General features: G+C 44.4%; 1 long non-coding RNA gene across 1 annotated transcript in view; it reads left to right on the top strand.

The window, feature by feature from the left end:
- The first annotated feature begins 2,238 nt into the window (after positions 1 to 2,238).
- The window catches only part of LOC135580699 (uncharacterized), a 74,470-nt gene continuing 55,393 nt past the window's right edge, over positions 2,239 to 21,315 (top strand). The window contains exon 1 of the long non-coding RNA XR_010475634.1: positions 2,239 to 2,460. This is a non-coding gene — a long non-coding RNA (uncharacterized LOC135580699). The remainder of the gene's footprint in view (positions 2,461 to 21,315) is intronic.

Below are 21,315 nucleotides of genomic sequence, written 5' to 3'. Positions count from 1 at the left end.
TCACCCATCCCATATGAGTCTGGTTGGGCTCCTTCCCCTTCTTGCAGGGAAGCAAACCTGCCTCATGCTGCCAAATCCCAAATGCTCCTTTCCCCGTGTCTCCTAGGGATGGGGCCAGTGGCAGCAGCATGTCCTGGCTGGTTGTCACTGTTGTTTTGCTCCCATTAGGTTTGACCATGTTGACGTCTGCCTGGTTCAACTCCAAACACAAACCTCTCCTCTACTGAATAGAGGGGATTCTTTGGTGCAAAAGGCCAGCTTTCCATTCACACATGAGGGGTTTGCTCCATTATGCTTTGACGTCCTGCAAAGAAGCTGCCTCGGCATCAATGGCATCTAACACGGTGACACATGTAGGGTCCGAGGGCTCTGGGAGCAGGCTTAAATAGGACCATTGAATCTGTACGCCTGCATGCACGTGACTGTTGGTGGCAAGAGCCCAGTAAGCAATTGAGCTGTCAGTGCTTTCCCGTGAACCAAATTTTGGACTTTTTGCTCTGTGCAAAATGACTGGTCTCAGTGCATCGGGTCTGATTCAAGTCTTAGAACGATATTTGGCTGCTCAGGGTTTGACCAGGAGGTACAGGACCTGTCCAGTGTGTGCAATTACTGCACCATGTCTATCTCAAACCTGTTGAAAGGAAATAATTTAACCTGCAAGTTGATTTTTCCATAGCGGAGTCATGCACAAAGGAAAAGTCTCTATTGATGGTTACTATTAGATCACAGGGCTTTGGGGATGTTGTATCTAATAGAGACAGAGGCAAGTAGTGTTTAAGCAACATAGGAAACAGTGTTTAACCATAAGCATGTCTCTCTAATTTCTGCTTACAGCCCTAATTGTGAGTGGTTCTGAGCATCAAAGGCAATATTGCTGGTGCTGACACAACAGGGATTTCATCCCTTTACCAAAGGATGAGAAAAGGCTCTGATAGCCAGCGATGGGTTTTCCCCTGATCTGCTGCTGCTGGTCCCAACCTCTCCTGCCTGGGATGGTCTTGGAGACTACGGTCCAGCACTGGAGCAGGAGGGCTGTGCCCAGACACCTCTCCTTCCAGCCTGTCCCTACTGCCAAGCTCTCCAGCAGCTGCCAGGTGCTACTGTAGCCTTTTCACACAGCAAGTATCTGAGCAGGCCTGGTTGGTTCCAAGGGACCTCTTCCAGATGGGAACATGAGATTGCGTCTGCCCAAGTGATGATGCTGATGCTTTTCTCCTGTATGCTGATGTTTGCCCATCTGTGAAGTGCCCATCAGCATTTTTTGGAGCACACGGATGTGATGCTTGGAAAACGGGACCCATGTGCTCAACCTGGGAAATGATGCCCATGCAGGGGAAGGCTCTATGGGGGAGATGGTTATGATTCAGATTTATTAAGATTATCAGGTGTCTGTTGGTTTTGGCTGCTCTTTGTGACCCCAGGACCTTACTTTTCACCTGGGAACAGCTGGACAAAGGCTCCTGAAGGAGGAGAGTGTTTTGCACCAAGCAGCTCTTTGTGTCTCTCTGGAAAGTGTGTTAAAAGGGTGGTGAAGCTGCTGGTCCAGGACATTGTGACTCTGAGATGGAGAAGAAAGGGTGTTAAGCAGCTTTGTGAACCATGCTGGGTCGATGAGGTAACATGAAACCTCTATTTCCTTGTGAGTAGGAACACTTTTTATTCAAAATTTTCCTTTGCAGAACTTCTTTAGCAAATGTGCACAATGGAGCATATTCAGGAAAGGGTCTGGACGATGCTTGTCTCAGAGATGATGGGTGAAGTTGGGCTTTTCTTGTCCTTTTGAGGAGGCTTGAATCTTGCTGGGATGCTGCTGGGCTAAGACCTGGAGGGTGATGTCAGGTTCTCTGTGACCCTCTTGATCCATGAGCATGGGGACAGCATGCCAGGGAGCCTCAGGAGAGATGAACAGGGCAGCCCTGGCAGCGCAACCCCTCCACATGCAACCCTTGCAGCAAAGCATGTGCTCCCACAGTAGCTCCCTGATGGATTTGGGCTGATCCTGGTTCCTTGCATGGTCAAGGAGAGCTGGTCCAGGGTGTCAGCACCCTTCAGGTTACCCTGCCTGTGCAGCAGATTCCCATCAAAACCCACTGCCTGTACAGGGATTCATGGCTCTGATGGGGGGGACGCTGCGGGGAGACCCTGCCCAGAGCTGGATTAACTTCAAACCCAAAAAAGGGGAGGGGGTGGGAATCTCTTCTTTGGCCATGCAAGGCAAGTTTCTGGCTCTGGTGGCTCAGGATTAGTGCTCCACAAAGGGAGGGTAGCAGCATTATAGTGAAATGTAGACTCTCCATAGGAGGCACCCATACATCCCAGCGGTGAGGGGAGGAGAGGAGGGGGAAGGCATCTGTGGCCCAGCCAAGTTTGCCGAGGGAGACAGATCGCCCTCACCACTGCCCAGACGCAGGTGTCAAACCTGAATAGAGCGGGTGGAAAGCGCGGCGTGGGTACCTGCAGGTAACATCCCTCCCGGCTGCATCCCAGGGGATGCCCAGCCCTGGTACCCCACAGCAGGGATGGAAGGACTAAGAAGAGAGGACATGTGGGAGGTGGGAATAGAAAATGTGTTTGCGTGTGTGTCAGCATATAGGGATAATGTCTACTGGGATAATATAGGGATAATGCTAACTGCAGTTAGCGAATGCACGGTCAAGTGTGAAACAAGAAACGAGGTTAATGCTGCATAGAAGTTGGCACTGTTTTCTCAGCGCCCACGAGCAAGGTGTATGTTCAGCGTGACACAGGTTGGTCCCGTGGGCACAACACCTGCAGGAACCCACCTGCACCCTCCACGCGGGCTGGAGAAGAGGAGCGGGGAAAGAGTTTGTCGCGCGTTTGTGTTTTTCCCCTTGTTCTCAATGTTTAATTTCTTCACGAGCATGCTTTTCTTAAGAAACAAACGGAGAACTTCTCTTGCTGGGTCGAATGCTGTTGCTCCTCTGCCACTGCTCCTTGCACGTTAAGTTTCCATCAACCTCTGGCATCAACAGCAAAACACAGCGTTCCCTAAGGAGGTGCTTGGTGCCTTGCTCTGGGAGCTGCTGCCTAAACAAAATCTCTGGCTTTCTGGAGGATGCTAATGGCATGAGGGCTTTCAGGGAAAGGGACATGTAGGGTGCACTGCTTTGCAGCTGGGATGGGAGGAAAAATGCCTGTGAGTGCTGGTGATGCCTCCTCAGGTGCCTCTCTGCATCCACTGCTTCCTCCCAGGGCTCTGGGGACACTGGGGAGCAGTGGTGAGGCTCTGAGGAGTTAGTTAATCAGGTTTAACTCACTTCACCTAACACTGGAAAAACGGCACGCACAAGCATATGTGAAATTATCTATATAATTATGTATGTACACATATATAAAGTCTGAAGACTTTTTGTGAATAGAGATCTTGGAGGGTAAATACAGGACTGAAACCCAAGAATCTTAATTTTGCCTCAAATTTTGGCTATACTGTTTCTATAGAGACCAAAAGGAAGCTTTGGCTCCCCCACTCAGCTATTAAAGTTTAGTGCATTGAAAACTGTCTTCATGCTGTGATACCCTTTCACAGAGTAGAATAGGGTCTGAGCTAATCCATGAAAGTTGTCATGCTATGAACTAGTAGTCAAGCTTTTTCCTTTCAATTGAGTCTAAAACTATACTGTACTTCACACTTGATTGGCCCTTCAGATGGCAGGACTCAATATCCCTGCTGGAAATAAGCTCGTCTTCACACAGTGATGTTGAACGTGGAAAGATCTTGTTTCTGTGGCATAATTACTAGTGCCGCAATGTGAAAGTCGTCAGGATGAGATTTTTTTCTTTCTTTGTCTAATTAATATATATCAAACTTTGCTTTCTTCTTCTTAAAGCTTGCTTGGTGAGGTTTGGGTGTGATGCTAATATGAGCAGCACATGGTCCACCGAGAAGCTGGACCTGAGCAGAGACTCCTGCTCACTTGGGAGCTTTTCTCTCCTCAATGTTGCATGCACAAATATAGCAGGGCAAAGTTATCATCCTCACACCAGCCTCAGCCTTCCCCCATTGCACGTACTGTAGCAAAGGTAATGAACGGGTTTTTTAAATATGTTTCTTTCTTCTTTTGAAATTTTTTTCCTCCCATCTATCAAGATAACTGTATAAAGCAGGATTTTGTGCCGGGGCAATATTTCTAATGGAAAACAGCCCCTTCCTTTGACCTTATTTGTAACTTGTGCGTCTTCACAGGGGTTAAATCAGTAGCAGGGACAGTGGACCGGCACTGTATGTGGAGCAGCCGTGTGAATCTTGATTAAGACTTCAGCAGTGAAAAGTTACTGTATTTTTACAATTAAACTTTTAAATGGGGAAAATTGCCTTGAACTGAATAGACCAAAAGGGGGCACCAAGGTATTAAAAAGAAAAAAAAAAAAAGTTATGCTGGTTTTGGTAGTTTACATATAGAAATTGCGATGGTTTATACTGTTGCGTTCTCACTTAGTGTAGTTATTAAACAACAATAATCTCCTCAAAGTTTCTGCAAATTTCCAGTATTTTCACTGTGCTGATGTGACACTTTGGTTCAGCTGGGGAGGCTGCTCTGGGGATTTGTTTTGGTCTTTTGTTTGTTAACATTTATCAGTTAATTTTTTTAAGGTTTGGAGAGTTTTTGAAATGTTGAGTTGGGTTCTGTGGACTTTCTTAATTCAGGAGTGATGCTTTAGAGAATAAGCAGCAGTTTCATTTGATGATATTAATCTCACAGCGCTGTCTCCGTTTTCTGCAGCATTCGCTATTGCCTCTGTTACCACTTTTAAAGACAGACTGAATTTTCCTTTTGGCTGCATTTACCCCCTTTCTGGGTGTAATAGGATTTCTCCATAGCTGGTGGTGGGATGAAATAGCACAGGTAGGGACAGCATTAGCCCCCTCTCTCCATTCGGGAAAGCAGCTTTAATTACAAACAGCCTCATTCATGCATCTCTCAGCCCAGCGTCGTGGTCGGGACAAGGCACAGGCATTGGAAAGAAATCCGCCCTGTGACTAACATGACGTCGAAGTTTCTCTTCTCCCACTGCTGTGGGAAAGGGATGAAAGAGCAGAACAAACATATATTTCACCCAGTTTCCAGCCCCATCCTATAGACAGATTTGGTTAAAAGACTACTTGGTGTGAATGGCTGCAGTGTAGGAAGGACGCAGAGCAATTGTGTTCTCCAGTCTGGGGGGTTTTCCTTCTCGGTTTTATGGTGCACAGTGCATGTTTATAATCCTTTATTATTATTTTTTTTTACAAGTATCTAGCATGTAAAACGCCAGTTGGATGATTATACCTATTTTGTAATCGCAAGCTTTTATTTGTGCCTTTGTAGCTCTGCTTGTACAAAGTCCTTTCATAAAATTGTCAGCTTCAATTGTTTTTCACACCAAATCGGAACAAGTTTATTTTCCTTATTTTATGAAGCCACCCTTATTGGTTTTTAAATTATAATTCAGAAATGAAAGATGAGATGTTTTCAAGTACTGAATATAATGTTTTATAGTTTAATTTGTACTGAGACCTAAGCCTTATTTTTAGTTTTGTTATGTTACCTAATTTATTGGGTCGTATATTACATAATGCAAGGCAACTGAATAGCTGAGATTACATTAATAATTTTGATACATGTGGCTAATTAGTTTCTATTTTCTATGGATCTAAATTTTTTTTTTAAATCAACATATCTGTTTAAAATTTCAGCAATAATGTTAAATGCAGCAGGTACCTAAATAAAACTATTCATACACAATTGTGAAATTTACTTTTAAAATATAATTGACTTGATATTAATAAAATACTATCCATTTGGGATCTCCCAAAAGGATACAGTTGCCTTATCTGCCCACCATTTATTAACAACACCTTCGAATCTGCAGGGCACGAACCTTGTTTGTTTGATGCTTTAAGAAACTGTATTTTGATCCCACCAGCTGCCTTGCAAGAAATGAGAAGTTGTTGCTGTTTTGGTTGCAAGTGCTTTATGAGAAAGTGTGCAAAGAAGAAGAGAGACTTAAAATACCATAAAGTAGTCAGAGTAATTTAGCTGAAAAAGTCATTTGTTGGATATCCAATTTTCATCTTCCAGTTTTGTAGCAGTTTTAAATTACTTTGTGCTTCAAGTCTGTGTTACTATACCATGCTAATTTATCTTTTCCAGATAACTTGTTCAAAATAGTTTCTGGATTTAAACAGTTTCCTTCTGTTTCTGCAATTTACTTCAAAAAATAACCACTAAAAAAATTTAGACTTCAGCTATTCTTTTGATACAATCAATAATAATAATAATAAAAATAATCCTCCTATTGAAAGCAGTAAAATATTGTTCCTTTGCCTTCTGCTGCGCTGTTTGGCTGATCATAAATCTGTACAGCTCCGATTGGCTTTTAAAGGTCCATCATAATTTATTAAACCGGTTAACAAAAATGTGTAGATAAGGAAAACCCGTTCAAATATGAACATGAACCTCTTCAATCACTGTCTACAGAAAGCTGATTTATCACCTAAATTCCCTTTTTGCGATGAATAGTGTTTTACTCTGCAATAGACTTGCAATCTGATTTTTTTTTTCTTGAGGGAATCAGAGGGAGGCGGAAAAATAAAAGAAAAATAGGAAACGTTCTGTATTGTGCTATAATTGCAGAATAAGGTATTCTTTCTTCATTTCAGGGGCAAGGAGGTAAACATTACCTCTTTTGCTCCAATGCAACTCGGATTAATCGAAAGCGTAAACGTATAAAATGTGCAGGTAGAATTTGAAATCAGATTTCCCCCCTTGATTTGCAATTATAACCTATGGGAAAAAAAGTTTGAACGTTGGCTATTACAAATGCCTCTGATTTTATTTTTCCTTATCCCATGTGTGTGTGCTTTATAAAGGACGGGAGGACCCGTCCTCCTCCTTTGGATGCTGCGCTGTGGAGGGAGTTGCCACCCGAATTTCTGTTGCTTGGAGCACGAAGGAGGGGAAAAAAATCTGCCTTCGTGCTACTCTGCTGCTTTTGCCATTTTGCTGAATCCCCCTTCACTCCAGATGGACACACCAGCAGATGAATTTGCTGCTGATTTCCAGTGTGCTCTGCATGAACGGGAGCAGTTTTTTTGTTGTGTTAAAAAGCAAACCAAGAAGCAAAAAGCCAAGCAAACCATTTCCAGCTCCCTGTTTGGTTAAATGCTGAGGGCACAAGTTCTCTGTGCCCGTGGGTGCGTGTTGGGAAGCTGTGAAGCCTGTAAGAGCTGGCAAAGTGCATCATTAGAGTAGTAATCCAGCTGTATTTTAATTTTCAGGGTACAGCAGGGCACTTACTTGCCGTGTCTCTCCCTCCGTCTCCCTCCCTAACGTTAGTGCAGAAAGGAAACTTAATCTCTGCAGTGACCCTGCTGCTGTTCTTCAGCTCATAAAAACTAGAAAAAGTCAAGCCAGAGATTCCTAAATATTGGCAGATCCTCTAAATTACCCCATAGCACCGACAGGAAAACACCTTCCAGGGAGCAGATTTTTGCCTGGGCTCTGAGTTTTCTTCCCTTTTGTGAGTTTAAGCGACACGCTCAGTACTAATTCAGGGTATCCGTATGTACAGTATTTGATCTATAACAAATTGTTTTATTATGCACAACGACTGGGGATAATTAGGATGGAATACAAATTTTTAAATGAATTCCAGGGCGCTGGATGCTTCATTACCTACGCATAGAGGAAATCGTCTGTATTTCTGGCTGCAGAAGCAGAAACACAATTTAATCAATGCATTTAGAAATAAAATCCTAATGTCTCGTTCCAAAGCAGGCAAATTAAATGCCCAAAAGAGGAACAGTTTTAATATTGCCACATATAATTAGAGACTCAAATGTAGGCAGATATGGTATGTTGTTTTGCTTACCACTGATTAACCTAATATTGATAGGGAATAAGGGAAGAAATGATTTCTATCAAGCTAGTTAGGACAGAAGCCTCAAATACTAGCTGCATTTGGTGGTTTTATAAAAATGTGCAAAGAAAAAAACCCACCATCATTCCTTTCTGCTCCTTGCTTTGACACTGCCTAAATTAAATGCAGAGTTGCGTTGGCTTTGCACGTTGTTTTTTGCTCGTTTGACATTTAATACTCTTGTATCAGGACCGCTCATCTTAGCTGCGATACTGAGAGGGGAAAAAAAATACCCAATTTAGACCAAATGTGAGAGGGACTCGCTGAAGCCAGTATCTGTGCGAGCTGCTGAGCAGGGAGGGAGTTTGCGGGGGCTGTAAAATGCAGATTGTCCCCAGGATGTGGCTGGGGAGAGGATGGGGAGCGTTGCTGCCAGCGCGGCGATGGGACCTGAGCAGCTCTCCGGCACCGCTCCCTGCAGCCGCGCAGGCTCTGCTTTCCGCAATCACCGCTTCCTAATGCAGGCGGACACAATGTGCTTTCTCCATAAAACTCTCGTTAATCTAGTGAACAAAGTATATTTTGAAAGTTGATTGTAAACAACGGGGTTCTCTGGGCTTTCTACTGGTACTGCTGCTGCAAGGATAGTACGTTCAATAAATGTTGTGTTATTGTAAGTCTGAAGTTCCCAAAAAAAAAAAAAAGAGGGGGTGTGTGGGGTGGGTGTTTAGTTGCAATCTGTAATTAAATCCAGCGGGAAGTATTTCCTGAATGGCAGAGACCTTTCACACTCCGTTACCTAATTTTTTACAGGTGATTTCCCACCCCCCCCACCACCTTTTTTTGGTGGGGGCACTGGGAGGTGGTAGTCATAGCAAAACCGCTTGGATTTCAGAGCAAGAAAATGCCCTCTGCCATCTCATAGTGAAACTGGTAAATGTGATGGCTAGTCCTCAGAGCAAGAAAAGGTAATTTCACATTTACTTTTTCCACCCCAAGAAGTAAAATGTGATTGAATGGACTGGAAGATTATTATTAAAAAAATACCAAAACAAAACAAACACCACTTTTGGTTGAAAAAGAGCTCGATGCAACACTGTATTTTCTTCTTTTGTGTCAGAAATGATGGAGGGCTGTGTGGTGAAGCGGCTGCTCCCTTGTAGATGCTCCCGCTGCCTCCATTTCCCCACCATTGGGTGCCCCTAGCCCAATGGGGCTGGGGGGGCTCTGCCCTAACCAGGGGCTCTTGCCCTGTGATGGTGACCATGTAAACCTACACACCAGCACAATGGGGAGCAGCCCATGCACAAGACGGCCTTTTCTCTCCCGAGGAAGAGTCCGCCTCTCCTCTCCAACCTGCTTTGCTGGAAAAAAAGGGCTTTCCCAGGCGAAATAACTTACTTACATTGGGAGGAGCCTTTTGTGGCTGGGCTCTCTTATTGTTCTTTGAAAAAGTGGCCCTTTTTCCCTGCTCCCCAAAGAGTAAAACGATGCAAAGAAATATGAATGGCACAGTGATGAGTCGGGCTGTTACGTGCAGATCTGATTTGATAGATGAGATCAGTTCCTATAGTATAAACCTGCTCTGGTTTCCTTCTGAGCTTTGTGCCGAGATTCCTATCCTGTGTTTTGATAATATCTTGTGAAAACTGAGTGACTTGAGAGTCAGTTAAAACTATATTTCTTCCAGGCAAATAAATGTATAAATGCTCCCCAAACGCACTCGCAAGCAGAAATGTCAGCTGACATTCTCCAGATATTTTGATGTGGCTGAAATAACATTTTGCATTAACAAAGATAGAAATTTAAAGAAATGACTTGGTGCAGACGCCTTCAAAATGGTAGATAAAAATACAGCAAAATATCCTTACTGTTGGTAGAAAAGGTTGCTTTAATTTTAAAATATCTAACTAAAAACAGTGGTTGTGCTCATTTTAATGATGTTCATGGCCTCTTGGCAGCATAACTTGTGCCAGGGCTTCACTGACAGACCTTTGAGATGTTAGTTGCCCCAAATGCTGCTCCTCTTGTTTTATGTTGGCTACCCAAACCCCTTTGCTCCCTGCCCTGGGTGCCTTAAAGCAAACTTGGGAGAAAAACTACCTCTTTGAAGTCAACAGCTGCTGGGGAAACCAAGTCACATGTACTTTTCATTACAAAAGGTGCAGAAATTCTCTCTTGGCTCAACACCAGTGTTACTATTCCCTCCGTGGCTGTGTCTGTGGATGGTGCTGCTAAACCAGTACCGGGGTGAACTGGTGTTCGTCACTTCCTGTGTGGAAATGGGAAGAACTGCTGCTCTGGTATTACCGTAGCTAAGTTGGTGAGTAGGTTTGCCCCTTGGGATGCTGGTGGGTCCTGGAGCTTTGTAAGATCATGGGAGGAAAAGGATGTCAGTGCCTGGCGAAGGAACTGCTTCATAGTGACCAGTGGATGAGTGAAGGGACTACTCTTTCGCACCAATCATGGCATTTGTGGGTGTACAGGAGATGCTCAGGGGGTGCTGTTGTGGTGGGACAGGGACAGACACCACCTCTCTTGCTCCTGCAGCTATGGGGTGGTTATTGTGGTGTGCAGGAGTGAAACTTGTAGCACATGTCACATCAAGGGGTTATTCTGCGTGTGTCTCACCATCTGCTTCACTGTGGTCATCTGATTTCTGGAGGGTTGTGGGTATGTTAAAGTTATTGTGTGTTTATTTTGCACCATGAGTGGCCTGTGCCCAGCAGAAGGCTTTTCTGGTATCTTGGGTTGAAGATTAGTTGATAACAAACACTACTGGTGCTGTATGCATGGAAACAAATCGTGGTCATGATGATCTAATGAAGGTGGCTTGTCTGGACTTAACCATAGTTTGGCTACACGGTATTTCCTTCTGGTTGCCCAAAATGCAGCAGCTTCCTCCCAGTTTCCTCAGTGACTACAAACCAGATTGCCCACTCTCCAGGGAGCAGCCGAGCTCTTTGTTGTAAATGCTGAGCTCAAACAACCCAACTAACAAATATAGTATTGGAAAAGACAGTAAAGCAGGTTGTTATTATCTCTTCTCGACACAAAGTGGAAGTACCTCGTCTACACCAAACCTCGCTCATTTACACTTTGCTTATCTACAAATTCCATAACTTACATACACAAAACAGTGATTTTTCCACATTTATTAGCACTGATTAATAGCAGAACGCTACAGCAAGCCCTCCTATTGCTCCAACTTCATTACTTTTACAAAGTAGACTACAGCCCACTTACCCAAAGATGCTTTGCTCAGAAAAATTATCGATGATTAAAACCAAGCTACACTTGTCAAAATGAATTACCTGAGTACATTTTGAGAGGCAGCAGCCTTCCTCTTTACAGCGGTTGCCTGCCTTGCTAATTTGCACTGCATTGGAGTCTTGCGGTGGGACGGTGGCGCTGGTGGAAGCCACGCGATGCCACGTGGCAGCTTGCTGGGAAGGGAGGAGTTTGTGGAAGCGATTTGGATTCTCTTGTATTTCCTCATACGTTACCAATATTACATCAGCTGTGGGTATAATCAAACTTTGTCAATAGAGGAGGGTAATTCATTCATTGGTTTGCAGAGCTCAGGTCCCCTGGGGTTGTCTCCAACCCATGTGGTGGCTCTGGCTGCTGTCTGCTGCATGTGGATGCAGGAGTCAGCTGAGAGCTGGATGGAGATGCTGGGAGCTGGATAGAGATGCAAGGAGCTCCCCGTTGGCTGCAAGATGAGGTGGCACAGAAGTGCATTTATTCTCATCAGCGGTGTGGAATTAATTATGCTAGTGAAATTTGCTCCAGATCTTCCTCTTTCAGAGGACAATACATAAAAAAATGGTGCAGAGTGCCGAAATGTTTTACTTTTCCTCCCAGGGGAGACCTTGGCAGTGGTAGGAGTTGAGATGCAACGTGGCAAATGCCTTCTGCTCTCTTGTTTGATGGGGCAGAGGAGAAAGCCTCCCACACTGCTGCTTGGTGGCACCAGTCTGTAGGAAAAAATATTGAGGTTTCTAGTGAAAACTCCTCAATGCTAGGGCAGGAAGGAGGTCTGAGAGACAGTGTGCTGCTCCTCTGCCCATCATGGTGCTGGGGCCACTGCCTGTGCAAGGACCAGGGTGGACAAGAGCCCCTTCCAGCCTGCCGGGCTCTGTCTGGGCAGCAAAGGGACTGTGGAGAGCTCTAGCACATGTGGTCCAGCTGTTTCACAGGCTCAGCAAGGGACTTCTGGTGGTGCTTGTCATTGCTGTGAGTTTCTGGAGGGGCTGAGGAGGATGCCGGTGGTAGCCGGTGTGGCCCTGTAAAGGTCTCACTAAAGCAAAATAGTGTTGTGGGTTTGTTCCCGCTACGCATAGTGACTGTAAGGAGTTTCTCTTGGTAAGATAAGGCTGGTAAATATTTGACCCAAAGGCAGCACTGGGAGCACAGGTCTCTAACATGGGGCTTGGTGTTGTGGTGCAGAAGCCACTTGTGTCTGGGGATGGTATGAGCAGGTACCGAGAAGGAGTTGCATTCTGGGGAGAAGCAGAAAGCAGCTGGAGACAGCTCATAAGGAGTCAACACAGGGACTTGGGGACACTGTCTGGAGAACTGTGTTTGGGGACATTCCTTGGTTCCTGTTGTGGATGTAACCAGTTCACTCACTTTACCTGAGTGGAATAGTCCACCCATACCTGAAAATGTGCCACCTTTCAGCTACAATAGTGACTCATCAAGGTGCTTTTGAGTGAGCACTCATTTTGATCCCCAGATGATACAGAGATGGGTATGAAAAGGACCTGTTTCTTAACTGTCAGCATTGGGATGTTCACAGCAGTATCTGGGGACAATATTATAGGCAAAGCAGAACTTTCCACGCCAAGTTGCTTTTTTGGATTAACGTAAAGGAAGATGAATTAACACCCAGAGGTATTAATTGCACTTTCAATCGCTTTTCTTTGACACAGGCTGAAAGCACAGAGTATCTCATAACCCAAACTGGGCAGGTGGGAAAGAGGGGGCAAATCTGAAATATCTTCTGACACTTAAAATTTCAAAGTGGTGGTGAAGGAGAAAGAAGATAAAAATCACTACTGCCTTAATGGAAGGAATCAGAAAGGGTGCAGGCAGAGAGATTTTTTAGCATTTCTGCTTTGTGTGTGGAACTGGTGTAAAACACTATGAAAGGCTGCTGTGGGATAGCAGCAGGCTCAATAAATGGAGCTTGGCTTTCTGCTGTGGATTAGATCCTTGCCCAAAATGCTGTTCCTCATTATCAGGCTCGCAGTAGGTGAGGGTCTGTTTTCCAACCACCCTAGAAATTTGCTGTTGGGGTTGACAAAAAAGAGAAAAGAGTCTGTCGCAGGCAGCGAATCCTTGGCCGTGGGCTCTCGGGGGACCCCATGGTGGGAAATCATGGGGGTTCACGTCTTGACTTGGTTATGGTGACTCTTGGGGTCTGACTTTCCTCGCTGGAGTGGTGGTGTGAAATCTTGGAGAGCAGGATTAGAAGACTCTTGTTCCCTGTTGGAGAGGCTCCTCCAGAGGGGCATCCCAGGCAGATGGGATTTGGCAGCCTTCCTGTTGCTGCAAAGTGCTGCAGACCTCAAGAAATTCAGATTTCCTGTCTTGGTGTAGGGCGCCTATCGAAAAGATGGGTGTATTAACTGTAAATACAAAGAAACAACAAATTACAAGTGTTTAGAGGAGAAATGTTTTATCAGGCAAAATTAAGCCCTCTAAAAATAAAAAAAGCAAATGGTGTGAACAGAGTAGATGTAATGCAATAGCTTAATTGATAAATTAATTTGAATTGGTGGAGATATGACTGCTGCTCTCTGGATTGAAAACTGGCTGGAGGAATGTAAACAAAAGAGAATGAGAAACAGGATTTGGCTGTGGGGAGGCTCTGCATTGCTGCAGCCCCGCTGCCGGTGTATCCCCTCCAAGCAGCACCCCGATGGTGGTACAGGATGGCAGGGTACCCCATCAGCAGCTGCCAAATATTTGAAAAAGACTGAGACAGTATAGAAATCGGCATGAAATCCACATTCTGGGGAAAACCCTGGTTAATGCAGTAAAGAAAACCAGTCCTTCATGTGTGTGCTTTGCAGGAGGGAGGCAGGAGAGGAGACAGGAGCCTTTGGGAGCCACAGACAGGACTCGAAGCATAAGTTGATGTTGAGTGCAAGTGTGAGGGGTGGACGGAGCCCTCCCGAAATACCCACCCAGGTGAGCCAGACAGCCGGCCACATCGGGACCCGGCCTCTTGGGAAGGCAGGATTTCACCGAAATGCCGGTCATGCCCACGGACCACCACATCAAACAGACCCTCTTTTTCTTTCTTTCTTTCTTTTACCCCCTCTCAAACACCAGTTAACTATTGGAACCAGATGCTATTTTTTTTCCCCAGGAATTTCCAAGTGGGGAAGTCCAGGCTACCTTGCTGCACTCAGAGGGTTGACTGTCTCCCTCTGAATTTTGCTTTTTCAAACACATGAAAATGCAGCCTTTTTCCTGATTCTGAGCAAGGTTTGCCAGGAATGCTGTTAGAAGTGCTTAGCAGACACTTGTTGTTGAGTAGAGCTGGGCTTTCTTTGACGGGTGCCTTACAAACTTCGCCCACTGTATTTAACGAGACGTTGCACATTGGTCACCAGATTAATTCTGCGTTCTGCTTTGTGTACATTAGTAGCTTTTTTTTTCTTTAATCATGTTGAATGTGTGAGTTTGTTTTCTTTTTTTTTTAAGAAAAAAAATATAACATTTATTTCATTTAGAGCCGTTTTGAAGTGATAGACACCTTTCTAGGTAGCGGCTTCTTACAACATATAAGCCCATTTATCAAAGGCAGGATTTGCTGCTGTTGTTTTTCTATTAGGGAGGAATTACACTAAGCCTGTAGCAGACATTTTGTGTTACCATGGCAGCCCATATTTCCTACAGGGTTGTGACCTCTAATGACTACAGTGGAAAGCTAGAAAAAATGGGGACTCTTTGAAGATTAGTAAATAAATGCATACTTATGCAAACTATCCAAGAGATGGCTAAACTATAGAGAGGGAATGGCACGATTCCGAATGCTGAGTAAATGGCTCTATGTAAATACCTGTGTGTTTTTTTAAAAATCACCTTTCATTTACCATGCTTTTAAAAGGCTGGGTTTTTTTCCCCATCAAAGTGGTACACCAAACACATTTTCTGCATAGGGCCTGTATTATTTTTCATGTAATGAAACAGAAATACAGAGTTCAGAATTTCAGCAAAAGATGTTTCTTACCACCTTAATCATTCTTTTTTTATAGCCTTTTCAAATATTATTGCCATCATGATTGAATTTTCAGTGTTCTTTTAGTTCATCATTGCTAGATAAAATAAGGCAGCAGAATGTACTGAACTTTTAAACAGACATCTCAGTGGGAGCTGTCTTTATTCTTTTAAAATAGCGTAGTAAAAAAAAGTCTCTGTTTTAAAAAAGAACAGATTGATTTTTACGTATGGAATTTAGTAAAAAGGAAAAATTGCACCTATCGAGTAGTACACAGTACTTGTTTTGGACCATTAAAATACCTACAAAGGTATTTTATAGGATTTGTTTGTGAATTTTAAATGATCCTGCATTGTGCTCTGCAGTGATCTCCCAAATTGTATAAAGCCTCAGTAGACATGCTGGTACCCTGTGCATCTTCAGTTAATGACCCTTTTCATGTAAGCACAGCTGTTGCAATGTAAAAAAAAATAAATTAGCAAAATGTGCCTCTTCTCCCTGCGTCTTCCCTTCACTTTTCTGTGGATTTCAGCGTTTTCTCTCTTCAAGTCAGTAACTTTCCAGACTCCTACAGCCCAGATACATGGTATGAAACTCTCCCATCGATGTTGTCAGCAGAAAAGGAGCAGATCAAGGTCTTACAAAACAAAACCAACATTGGCCATATCCTGAATATCTTCCTCTCGTGTCAGAAATCCCGGGGTCAAGACAATGTTACTGCTCCTTACCGTAGAGGTTGTTTTAACCTTTCTCTTTTCTTTTAGAGAATAAAACGAGACCCTTTGCAGGTAACCCCACAGCACTGGCTTTCAGGGAGAGCATTGGAGTCCCTTGTGTTGCAGCCACATCTCATGAGGGTTGCAAGGCTGCCAAACAGATGCGGGTCCCCCCACCACGGGGTGGGATGTGTTGGGGATACATCACCCCAGAGCTGAATCTACCTGCCTTGGGAAGTCCTCTTTCTGTGGAAATCATGGGGGCTCGAGGACACCAGGATGGGCTGGGGAGTGGTCTTGCTGTGCCTTGGAAGGCACAAACACAATATCTACAGGGATATTCCCTGCTTCCTGCAGACTCCCCAGCATGTTGGGTGCCCACATAGGATGGGAAAGCCTGGATGGTTTTATGATCCACCCTCGCATCAGTAGTGAAAATCAATGAGGTTTTGACACGGCTGCTAGGTAGAGGCAAGTGCAATGCTCTTGTGCTGGCTGCTCATACTTGTTACGTTGTCCTAAAGGTCGTTTTCCTGGGAAGCACTCAGATAAGTTGCTGTTATTTCTAGCTTCAACAGCAGTATGAGGTGCATTGCTGATCCCCGAGGCAGCATAGCTTAGGGGATCACAGAAACCACGCTGCAAGGTGTGTGGTGTGGACAATCCTTTGCTCTCTGGTGCATGGGAAAATGGTGGAGACTGGAGGCAGATGGAGATAAAGCATCAGTTTTGGTGTTGGCTTTTATTTCTTTGCATGTGATTTTGCTTCTTGACAACTGTACTGTCAATACAAACTTACAGGCTTTTTCTAGGGATGTGGGACACCAGATACCTTCTGGGCTGGTTCATGACACCAATCACTTATCTTATTAATCTTCTTGGAATTGGGAGATCTAGTTTAAAATGAGAGGCTACTGATGTAACCAATCCCACTTTTCTCACACAGCTTCATGTGCTTATGAGTCAGGCAATTTTATGTTTTTCTTTCTTCAGCTCTTGGTAGCTTTGAGTTTTTTGTTGACAGTGGTCTGAAAAGGGTGTCTTGAGGAAGTGCCCTCTTCGCGGGCTCTCGTCACCTCTCGTGTCAGTAATAAACCGCTTCATTAACCAGGGATGGGGGTGTATGTTTCCACCTCCCAGACTCCTGCCCTCCTCACCCAGGCACAGTCCTGCTCCTTTCATTCTCCGCATGGCTCTTAAAGCTTTTGGTAGCACCTGGAGTTCTTCCAACATGAAGGTTTGCTTGCTAAGCAGCCTCACCTCAGGTGTGGGATATGCACAGATCTGCCCTTTACCTGATCCCAGGCTCTCCAGAAATCCTGCTCTTGGCTTCCTGGCCTCCCAAAAGACCTGCTCTACTTTCTTAAGCTCCAAAAATGCCCTGAGAGAGGAGGATGAGTGCATGGCCTCCATCTGTGAGTTGCTTGCCTCAACCGTGAAGCAACTTTATCCCCCCTCCCACCCTTGAACGCATAGTTTCCAGCCAAAACTATTTGACAAATCTGACCCAGACTAGCTAATAGTTTCAGGGTGACCAAAACCACGTATCTGATGAATTTATGATTCAACTGAAAATTCTTGTTTTACTGAAGTCCAAACATAGAGGGGAAGTGGTGGTTAAGGCAGCAGGAGGAAGAGAGGAAAAGAAAGCTGGTGAGGAATGCTGGGGAAGGTGAAACGGGATCCTGACATGAACTGTGGGGCTGGCAGAACTCTCTGGAATGGGGGTCTCCCTGGCCTTCAGTTTGCACATGCTGACTGGGGGCCCCCAGGGGAGACCCATCCACTCCTTCCAGTGTTCTCGAGAAACAGCTCTGTATTTCCTTTGGTTAACGTTGTGGGGTTTTGTTTGTTTGTTTTGTTTTGTTGTTTTTGTTTGGTTTTGTTTTGGGTCTTTTTGAGGGGATTTTTCACTAGTTCTTGGAAGCAAAATATTTTCTGTCCCTGCTGATGTGAGGCCCGAGGGACACTCTGGGCACCACAAAATGGAGAGTGTGAGCTTCTGAGGAGGGAAGTGAAATGACTTTACATCTGGTGGGGTGGAGCAGCAGTAAATCATTGCTGGTTTTGTAGTGTGGCAACTGAGCAGATCAGTCTGTGATTTCCTAGTCCCGCTCCCAAGACACTATCACTTAGAGCCATTTCTGTGCCCAGCCACTCTCGTGGGTTCTCTGCAGCTCCCACCTTCTGCAGAGCTCCCTGGTTTGCCTGCTGGGCAGCTGTGGTTCACAAACACAGTGGAACTGGCAGGAGAGCAAAGCGAGGATCTTTGAGAAATGCAATGACTTCTGTATGTCTTGCCCATGACTTGTGCTAGATGAGAGCCTGCAGACTGAAAGTTAAACAGGTGGGTTTTGGCACAGTGCCAAGCTGAGCATCCACTGCTGTAGGCAACTGAGCAAGTCCAAAAGACACCAAAGTTACCCCTTTTGTGTGTGGCTGGGAGAACCTTTGGGAACCTGAATCTCTGCGTCTCCCAGAGGTTGTTGCCAGCCTCCTTCAAGAGAGCACCTTGGTATCAATTAAGTATAAGCCAAACTGGGCAGAAAAGCTCCTTATCACACTGGAATCAAGGTGCCCGTGCTGTATTTCTCCTGTTGAATCTGGTTGTCATGGAGTCAGTTCCAAACAGGATTAGAAGTTCAGGTGAGGAACAGATGGGCTGATGTTTTGCAAAAATGGGGTAGAGTTTTAGCTCCAAACAAGGCTACCCTGTGGCTTTTACATGTGGCTCTGTGGCAGCAGCAATGAGCCCTTGGCTGCTGCTGCCATTCCTGGTCATAATCAGAGAGGTTCCAGAAGTCAGACAGTAAACTAACAACGTTCCTCAGCCCAAATTGAAACTTTTGTTTGTTTGTTTGTTTTGTTTCATTTTAAAAGACTGGATGTAAATGTAATATCCTTTATTGCCCAGAGTACAGAGGAGACCACAGTGCAGCTGTGACAAAGCTTTCTGCTTTCCAAAGTACTGCAGTGATTAAGGAGAGGCGAGTGTCTGAACGCCGATGGGAGTTTGGTGCTTCGCTGCCATTTCAGCCTTTGAAAATCTGTCTCTGATTTAGCCAAGTAAACTCCTGTGCCAATTATCTCGCAGAAGTTTAAAAAGCCTGTCTGAGCCACAGAAAACTCAACGTATCCAGGGACTTACGCTGCTGTGAGGACAAATCCATAAATCTCTTTAAAACAAACAAACAAAGGAAATGGGATAAGAATGAGCATGAAAGCAATATATATGTGTATAATTCTATCATATATGTAAGTATATAAAATATAAACAAATTGTACAAAACTTGCATTCTAATTACCTTCACCTAGATCTTGTAGGAAATCAGGGAGCAGCTCTGGCTGGTGATGGCCCTCTTACATCCCTCATGCTGCAGCCCCCTCATAGTTTTGCATCTAACAGAAGGACCATGGCTTTTTACTTGGAGCTGGATTGTATCTGGACAACCAAACATGCCAGAGAAGACGTGTCTTTGTGAAGGACGGAGAGATGCTCCCAAGTGAAGTGAAATATCTTCCTTGTGTTTGCTGCACTGTTTCCAGATAAAGCGCTTCAGTGGGCTGCCAGCATTGCCGTGGTCTCCTGTGTTTCCACTGGTGACAAGTATTTAAAACCCCCAAACAAGAACACGATTCTTCGGAGACCAGTGTCCCCAGCTTTTTGATCCAACCATCCACACAGCCACAGCCACCCCACACACCTATTTCCCACCCAAGTTGCTCCAGTGCTGCACCCTGTGCCGGTGGGTGCTGCTCCTGGGGGTGACTCGTCTGCTCTTCCTTTTTTTCTGAGACTTATTGGTCTGTCAGGTCTCCCCAGCTGAAAATCATATATGTATGTCCAGTGTGCTTTTTATCTAGTTAACTAAACACAAATAATGCGTTCTTCCTCTTCACTTTGAAAGCTTTCAACCTTTTCTCTTTTATCTCTGCCTGCATTGTTCTTTAGCGACCTGACAGTTGAGTATTGAATGGTTTATCTTTTTTCCTTTATCCTCTACCCATAATTTTCAGTGATTTTTTCACTGGGCATCACTTCCCTAAGTGCCTTTGTGTATTCAGAGCTAGGCAATGTTGGACACTGATATAATCTAGACTTTTGAAACAACACAGATACTTCCAGAAGGTGTTTCTTCTTCTCTGGTGCAGTTAATTTGGTCCAGTGACTTGAGATTTATCTCTAAGCCAGCTGGAGAGGAGTTTTGGAGAAATACCATCAAGTTGAAGTGACGCATGCTTGCTCCCAGTCCATTTTTGGCACGTACTTTCTGCTCCTCTGGCACCAAACCCCTGTTGTGTGTCTGTGCTGCCTGGTGAGTGGGGGCAATCTCTTTGAGATTTAAATTGCTTTAACAGGGCTTATTAGCTGCCAGTACCTGTGACGGGCCTGTTCCCATTCATGAATTCACCTTGTGCACACTAATGTTCTGATCTATGCTCCCATGCAGCCTGCAAGACACTGCAGAGGGTGTTTCTGGAGCTCCGCTTTCCAACTCGGGAGTCTGGCCAAAGATGCTGATTTCCTCCTGGACCTGTGTTCCTTGTTACACTGCAGGCTGGTGCATTGCTCTTATTTATCCAAATGAGGATAAAGCCAAGCTTTCTGCCTTGAAATACTTGTCAATCTTACAAAATATTTTTCTTTCTCTATTTTGGATATTTTAGTGGTCTTTGTACGTCTATGTAACCTGTCTCCATGACTTTTTATGGCGTGTTAGGATTGTCAATTTGAGCGGTCGTTTCTTGCCATTCGTTCTCAGTGAACAGTTGTGCTATGGTTATTGGTTTGCTGGTAAAACTATACTTTTGATGACTGCAATAGCCATTTCAAATTTAGATATTGAATTTTAACTGAATTAGAAGTAATAATCAAAATAAACAGCTTTGTGAAGATTACACTTTTTTTTCCTCCCAGCCGTCTCCTAGTACAGAAGTTGTTAACACAAGTGCCATATAGCTGCATGTCAAATGTGAACAGAAATATTTGTAGCAATGATGTGAGCTGGAATGATGTTATGGAATTCCTGCTATGCTGGGACACTAAAATATGGTTTAAATTAAAACTGAGGCTAAGCATATTATTTACTTGATGAGGTTTGTTCCACTTCTTCTCTTGGGATATTTAAAAGCAGGCTGCTACTTTTTTTTTTTTTTTAATTCCTCTGAGATGGCTGATGTCCTCTAAATCAAAATTACACTCTAGAGTTGAAATTCACCTTCATTTGGTTGCGTTTGGTCATGTAAATCACACAGTGGCATTGCTTTTGTTTCTCGAATGGCTATGAGTTGTTTCTTGTAAATGGGAAAGGGTACGAAGAACCAACAGAGAAGTTCAGCCTTCCAAGGAGATGAGGTACAAAGAACAGGTTCCTTAGCAAATGTTGGTATTTTCCCCATTGTTGGGGCAGTGCAGCATTCCTAGAGACACTGTGAGTGCCAGAAAGGACTGGTAGTTTAAGAGTTCCTAAGCTGAAGGTGGAATCTGGATTTAATTTCCTC

Source organism: Columba livia, chromosome 12 (assembly GCF_036013475.1).
Source record: "Columba livia isolate bColLiv1 breed racing homer chromosome 12, bColLiv1.pat.W.v2, whole genome shotgun sequence".
Lineage (NCBI taxonomy): Eukaryota > Metazoa > Chordata > Aves > Columbiformes > Columbidae > Columba > Columba livia.
This window is presented reverse-complemented; position numbering and strand designations above follow the sequence as displayed.